This window comes from Dromiciops gliroides, chromosome X (assembly GCF_019393635.1).
Source record: "Dromiciops gliroides isolate mDroGli1 chromosome X, mDroGli1.pri, whole genome shotgun sequence".
Taxonomy (NCBI): Eukaryota; Metazoa; Chordata; class Mammalia; order Microbiotheria; family Microbiotheriidae; genus Dromiciops; species Dromiciops gliroides.
In genome coordinates this window covers 326794-333977 of record NC_057867.1, presented here as the reverse complement: position 1 = coordinate 333977, position 7184 = coordinate 326794, and the positions used below count along the sequence as shown (strand labels likewise).

General features: G+C 45.4%; 1 long non-coding RNA gene across 1 annotated transcript; it reads right to left on the bottom strand.

Moving 5' to 3' along the window:
- Positions 1-1463: 1463 nt before the first annotated feature.
- LOC122734183 lies at positions 1464-6936 on the bottom strand. The gene is made up of 3 exons (XR_006354016.1): positions 6193-6936; positions 4778-5130; positions 1464-1788 (listed from the first exon to the last, which is right to left on the bottom strand). It is a non-coding gene; the product is annotated as an uncharacterized LOC122734183 (long non-coding RNA).
- Positions 6937-7184: the final 248 nt, after the last annotated feature.

The following is a 7184-nucleotide window of genomic DNA, read 5'->3' as shown; positions in this document are numbered from 1 at the left end:
TTTACATGTGGCTCCTTTTCCATTTTGAAGATCTCTTTGGGATACAGACTTAGCAGTGTTATTGCTGGATCAGATGGTAGGCCCCATTTTATAGCCTTTTGGGCAGTTCCAAATTGTTCTCCAGAATGGTTGGATCAGGAGGTCACAATTCCACCAGCAACACATTAGTGTTCCAATTTTCTCACATGTTCTCCGTCACTTATTTTCTTTTTGTGTCATATGAGCCAATCTTATAGGTGTGACATGGTAGCCCAGAGTTGCTTTTATTTGCATTTCTCCAATCTGTATTGATATAGAACATTTCTTCAGGTGACTATAGATTGCTTTAATTTGTTCATCTGAAAGCTACCTCTTCATATCCTTTGACCATTTCTCAATTGGGGAAATGACTTGTATGCTTATCAATTTGAATCAGTTCTCTCTATATTTCAGAAACAAGGCCTTCATCTGAAACACTATATGTAAAGATGATTTCCCAGGTTTCTGCTTTACTTCTTTTTTTTTCAGGCAATGGGGGTTAAGTGACTTGCCCAGGGTCACACAGCTAGTAAGTGTCAAGTGTCTGAGGCCGTATTTGAACTCAGGTCCTCTTGACTCCAGGGCCAGTATCTGCTTTACTTCTAATCTTGGTTGTCTTGGTTTTGTTTGTGCAAAACCTTTTAAATAAAAATTATCCATTATGTATTTCATAATGTTCTCTATCTCTTCTGTGCTCATAACTTCATCCTTTCTTTATATATCTGAGAGGTAAACTAGTTCTTGCTCTCCCATTTTGCTTCTGGTACCCTTTATGTCTAAATCACGTACCCATTTATACCTTGTCTTGGTATATGGTATGCAACGTTGGCCTATGTCTAATCTCTGCTATTCTATTCTCCAGTTTTCCCAGAAGTTTTTGTCAAATAGTGAGTTCTTAACCCAGAAGCTGGAGCCTTTGGGTTTATTAGAGAGTAGATTACTATAGTCATTTACTACAATGTCTTGTGTGTGAAATCTATTCCACTGAACCACTACTCTATTTCTTGGTGCAGCTAGGTGGCACAGTGGATGGAGCACTGGTCCTAGAGTTGGGAGTTCCAATTCCACCTCAGACAATTATGTGACCCGGGGAAGTCTCTTCACCACAACTGCCTTAAACATCCAGGGCCTTGGACAGTTGTCCTGATATACATACATACATATATACATATATACATATACATACATACATACATATATATATATATATGTATCGCCACTGGACCCAGATGGCATTGGATGAGAGAGTAAGTTTGGTGAGTTTGCACAGCCCTCTCACTTAAATCCTATTCAGTACAAGTCATGACATAACCATTTTTTTTTTTTTTTGCTGGGCAATTGGGGTTAAGTGACTTGCCCAGGGTCACACAGCTAGTAAGTGCCAAGTGTCTGAGGCCGGATTTGAACTCAGGTCCTCCTGACTCCAGGGCCGGTGCTCTAGCCACTGGGCCACCTAGCTGCCCCATGACGTAACCTTGATACCACGGACTTCTTCATGAACAAAGGGCAAACAACAACAGCAACAACAACAAGAAACAACTCAATTTCTTAGCCAGGACCAAATAGTTTTGATGATGGCAGGAATGTCTTCATTCAGGATCGGCGTTGGCATGAAATGAGGTACTGGGAAGTCATCGCACCATTAACAGGAGCAGGTTTACTCTGAGCTAACACAGCATAGAAATACAAGAATGATATAGTGACACGGCTTCTCTGGACATAGCAACACTCCTCTTCCCATAAAACACATCTGGCTGTCAGAGCAGGGCCCTAGGAAAGAATATGAGGACTTGAGTGGTCTTCAGAAATCCACCAACTTTGAGACCTCCTGAGTGCCTGTCTGTGAGACTTTTCATGCCCTTAGGGGGCCAGGAAGATACATCAGGCGAAATAGGTGCCAACCAGGTTCCATTCAGTTAATAGACATTTTAAGCTGCTTAACATGTGCCAGGCTCTGTGTGATGTGTGAAATATGAAGAACTGTAAGACAGTTCCTGCTCCCTCACAGACCTCAGACTAATAGTGGTGACAAGAAACAACTATAGATAAAAAGCTAGATGAAGGAAATACTGGAAATAATCAACATAAGGGAGGTCCTCCATAGAGACTTGTGGAAAAGGGGAAAAGCTTCCTCTAAACAGTGGGATTTTAGCTGAGACTTGAAGGAAGCCAGAGAAGTCTTGTGGCAGAGATGAGGAGAGAGAATGTTCCAGGTGTGGGGGACAGCCCCTGAAAGGAAATGGCCAGATCTGGGAGATGGAGGATTTTTGCTAGGAACAGCAAGGAGGCAGGTGTTACTACACTGAAGAGTATATCACAGGAATGAGGAGGATTAAATGGGAGTGAGAAAGATGTAAGAATCCCAGAGAGGTGACAGTGGGTACTTTAGAAAAGGCTTTGAATGCCAGAGAGGACTTTATATTTGGTTCTGAGTTGATAGGGAGCCACTGGATTTGACTGAGTAGAAGACAGGGGTTGGGGGGAGGGACTATGGACTAACTTGTGCTTGAGGAAGATGATTCTGAGAGCTGAGCATAGGCCAGACTAGAATAGGGATGCACTGGCGGTAGAGACCCCAACCGGAAGGCTGTTTCAATAGTCCATTTTGTGAAGGGACGAGGGCCCACACCAAGGTGGTGGCCTTGTCAGAGGAGACAACAAGAGGGCATATATGAGAGGTGTTACAAAGGTAAAATTGACTGGTCTTGGCAACAAGTTGGTTTGAGGAGTGGTGAGAAGTCAAGAGTGAAGGATGACTCTTATGTTGTGGGCCTGGGTGACTGGGATGATGCTGGTGTCTTCAACAGTAATAAGGAATTTTGAAAGGCAAGAGTGTTGACGATAGGAGGATAGAAAGAGTTCATTTTAGGACACGCTGTATTTAAGATGACTCCAGCACAACCAGTTGGATATATCTAATAGGCCAGGTGGAGATGAAAGACTACAGGTCAGCAGAGAGGTTCAGATTGGACAAGTAGATCTGAGAATCATATGCATAGAGATGATAACTGAATCCTTGGGAACGTTCCAGAACAGCAAGGGAAATAGTATGGAGACAGAAGGGAAGGCAGTTCAGGACAGAGCCCAGTGGGACACTCATGGCTACCAGGCATGGCCTGGATGAAGATCCAGCTGAGGATACTGGAAAGGAGTGGCCATGGTGAGGTGCTCAGGGAGAGCTACTGTCTTTTTCCCTTGCTTTCTAATTCTAATGCCAGTGCCTGGCACTTAATAGCCACTTAATAAATGTTTTTAACTGATTAAAAGGAGATCCCAGAGAAAATCATGTCACAAAACTTTAGCTAAAAGTATCAAGACAAGGTAAACGACGGTGGCTGCAAAATGATCAGAAAGACTGAGGATTAAAAAAGTATGTTAGACTGAGCGTCTAAGAGATGGTTAGGAACATTAGGGAGAGATGTTTCAGTTGAATGATATGGGCAGAAGGCAGACTGTCAAGAGTTAAGGAGAGAGAAGAAAGCAAATAAAGGTGACTATTGTAAACTGCTTTTTCAAGGAGTTTAGCCACAAAAGGGAGGTCATATTTGGGATGATAATTAGAGAGGATGGGTGGATCTATGGGGAGATTTTTTAAGGATGTGGGAGACATGACATGGTTGTAGACAGGGGGAAGTAGCCAGCACATAGGGAGAGACTGAAGATAAGTGAGCAAATAGGGATGATAGAGGGAGTAATGTGCTGGCAGAAATGGACTAGAAGGGACCAGTTATGGGGTGTGTGTGTGTGTGTGTGTGTGTGTGTGAGTGTGAGTGTGTGTGAGAGGGTGTTAGTAGTCAGTCTCACTCTTTTCCTCAGGAAAGCTCTGGAGAAGCCTGAGCTTTGTTTGGAGAGGAGAGGGATGCTCCACATTGGCAATTCCACACTGGATTGTCTTCTATTTGGCCTCAGCCTCCTGCAGCCACTAATTCAAACAACTATGTGGAACACTGGAAAGTGTGACACATAAACGAGAATCCCAGTCAAATCAACATGTGTCATTTCTAGCCCAGGCATGAAATTCTGGTATGAATGAATCTGCAGGCATTAGACCATGACTGCTCATGCCTGAAAGAGAAGCACACCTACTAACTGACTTGTAGCTTAGATCAAGGAGATGAGGTCAGTACTAACACTGGGTGCATTTCATAGGTGAGGCAGGTGAGAGGGACATACCAGCAAGCCAAGGCTTCATCTCAGAAGAGCTGTGACAAATACAAACGTCATGATGATGCTGGAGTAGAGTGTCAAAGCTTTTAACCAGAAAACAGAGTTCTGTTGAGAAACCTAGGCATTCAAAGGACTGCCAAGTTAGGTGGCCCAGGGAAAACTGACCCATACTCAGCTATTGACAGACTGGGCACCTTTCCTCTTTACAAAATAGCCCCAGAGAATGGAAGGGGCCAATCTTGACTGGGAACTATTAGCAACCACCTATTCTCCAGAGTAGAACTAGGTAGAATTTTTTGTTTGTTTGTTTTTCGTTTTGGGTTTTTTTTTTTTTTTTTTTTTGCAGAGCAGTGAGGGTTAAGTGACTTGCCCAGGGTCACACAGCCAGTAAGTTTCAAATGTCTGAGGCCAGATTTGAACTCAGGTTCTCCTGAATCCAGGGCCAGTGCTCTATCCACTGCGCCACCTAGCTGCCCCAAGGTGGACTTTTTAATGAGCAGGTGGAGAGCAGATACACACATCTCTCAGCAAAGGGTGAGCAAAGGAGACTGTCCCCTCGTGGTAGAAAGACTTTCTGATCAGTTTTGCCCACCTGATGTGATGTGTCCAGTGAAGAAGTCTGTGGTTATTCAGCCATTCTAGGGGATCCAGATCCTAATACAATTCTTCTCCTGCCCAGAACCGCTCCAGAACATAGCAGGGTACAGAATTACCCCAGAGACCAGGAATGTACTAATAGCCAACCTGCTACTGCTACCACCTTAGGTGTAAGCAATTCAGGTGCAAGGAGTAGAATGCCGGTTGGTCAGGGTGAGTTCGAGGTGCTGAGGGATTTTTGAGGGTGAGGCTACAGCTGAGACATGGTGTGGAGGTCTGGAAAGCAGACGCACAGGCAAGATGGGAATGAAGACTGGCTGGTCTGGGCAATTTGCCAAACTGGAGTTCCTGGCAAGAAATCACAAATGAGAACTTGGCACTGAGCAAGTATGTATTGCACATTTCTTAAAAACCAAACACTACTAGGGGCAGCTGGGTGGCACAGTGGATAGAGCACCTGCCCTGGAGTTAGGAGGACCTGAGTTCAAGTTCGGCCTCAGGCGCTTGACACTTACTAGCTGTGTGACCTTGGGCAAGTCACTTAACCCCCATTGCCCCACCAAAAAAATGGAAAAAAAAAATGTATGCAGCAGACTTCTCATCCGAGACCGTGAGGAAATGGAAGCCCTGTGACATGTCAGCAGGGCTGCAAAGCTTCAGAAAAGCTGCTGTGATGAGTGGGTTAGTGGATCATTAATTGGGGAGGTTTCAAGGATTGCCTTACAGCAGGGAGGCCCTGGTTAAGTCATCTAACATAGATTCGTGTATGTTAGATTTGCTCAAGAGCCCAAGTGGGGGGGTGCAGGCAGTGGATGGCTGGAGTGATCCAAGACTGAGTTAGGATCACACCTTTATGATATTCCGGTTAAGAGAGAACATCTTGAAGTAATATTAGTGGTACTGGGAGTGAAAGCAGGGGCACACGCTGCATAAATAAGGGGTGAAATGTCACGATTTAACAACACAGAGGATATGGAAGGTGATGGAGAATGAAGAGGTAGCCCGGCTATGCAGTGGACACAACACTGCGAGTGGAGTCAGGAATACCCGAGTGTAACCGTCCCTCGGATACTTGCTAACTATGTGTCCCTAGGAAAGTCATTGGACTGCTTTGGGCCTCCATTTACAAATCTGTAAAAATGAGGTTGGCTGTGATGGCCTCTCATGTCCCAAGTGGTGATTCACCTCACCACTGCCTAGACTTACCCTACCAAATTCTTCTATTCCTTCTCCTGGATTGCTGCCTTGCCCACCCCCTCCTGTGGGATAAAGCCCATGCCTATGCTTAGCACAGTGCTTGGCACATCGTAAGCACCTAAGAAATGCTCGCTCCCTCCCTCCATCTATCGATCTATGACACCTCAGGAAATCTTCATGGACAAAACAGCTCTGGAGCATTGGCCTCCTTACCTGGACAGGTTGAGGCCGAGTCTCTGGAGGCCCTTGTCTTGTATTGGCTGATCTCTTCTTGAGAAAGTTTGCCGAGCCAGGGAGTGGGGTTGCCAAGGTCTGAGCCAGGGAGCCTGTCCCCTCAGGGGAGCTCTCAAGCCATCCCTTGGATAACAACCTTACCCCACTTTGCGTCAGAGCCTGTGCAGGGGGAAAAACTCAACATGACACCTACAAACAGATGCACATGTAAACAATCAGAATGACTGATCGTCTACAAATCGTCTCTTCCTCTGATGGAGCCTAGAGAAAAGTCTAGTGATGGAAAACTGCTGAAGTCTGGAGTGATGATGTCTGCAGGACAAGACAGTAAAAACATCAAACCAGCAAATGATGGTGATATCTTCAGAAAGAACTCAGAATTTATGGTGGCTAAGGTCGGTTTTACAAGAAGGTTCCATGGGCCAAGGGAAAACTAGTCCAGCAGATAGGAAGATGGCTGGGAAAGGCTGACAGAGGATAGTGTGAGGGAGAGCAGGGCCAGTGGTTTGGACAACAGTCTGACTCCTCTGCATGACTCCATAAGGAGTGGTATCCTGGCCATGTCACCCATCCCTTAGCAGCTCTGAGAGAACCCAAGTATCCACATGAGGAGTGGGCATGGGAGAGTGGTGTCAACAATGCTCTGTGACAACAACACTTCACCTGTGCTGGGCCTATGGGTAGTAGAAGGTCTGTGGACCTTTCTGTCTCCAACATTAACTTTCTGAGACAACCACGCAGGGAAGATGGGGAAACTGGCTCAGAGACAGAAGCGAGTTGTCCTTGGGCACACGGGTGCTAAGTGTCAGAGGCAATTCCAGAACTCTCATTATTAGGGTTATTACCAAAGAACCACACAGTGGGAGAACTGGGAGGGACATGAGAAGCCATCACATTCAAGCCACCTCCTAAAGCGAATTCCCATTGTAACATACCTAAGATGTGGTCATGCGGCCTTGGATTGAAGAACA